Consider the following 251-nt stretch of genomic DNA (forward strand, 5'->3'; position numbering starts at 1 on the left):
GAATGTAAAGAGGTATAACCACATAACTATCAAGTCCTAATTTCACATCTGCAGTTCGTCCATTACGAGCTATTTTGCAATCGCTACCCTCCTTACATCAGCATATGTACCAAGAGCCTTCATGTGTTTGTAGATTGCTTTGTAAGCGGCGATTCGGCAAAACTCGGAGGATTCTGAGCATCTCTCACCAACCGTTCTTGTCTGTTTGTCTCTCACTCTCTCTTTCTCCTTTCTTTCTCTTCCTTTTGTTA

This window comes from Penaeus monodon, chromosome 32 (assembly GCF_015228065.2).
Source record: "Penaeus monodon isolate SGIC_2016 chromosome 32, NSTDA_Pmon_1, whole genome shotgun sequence".
NCBI classification, from domain to species: domain Eukaryota; kingdom Metazoa; phylum Arthropoda; class Malacostraca; order Decapoda; family Penaeidae; genus Penaeus; species Penaeus monodon.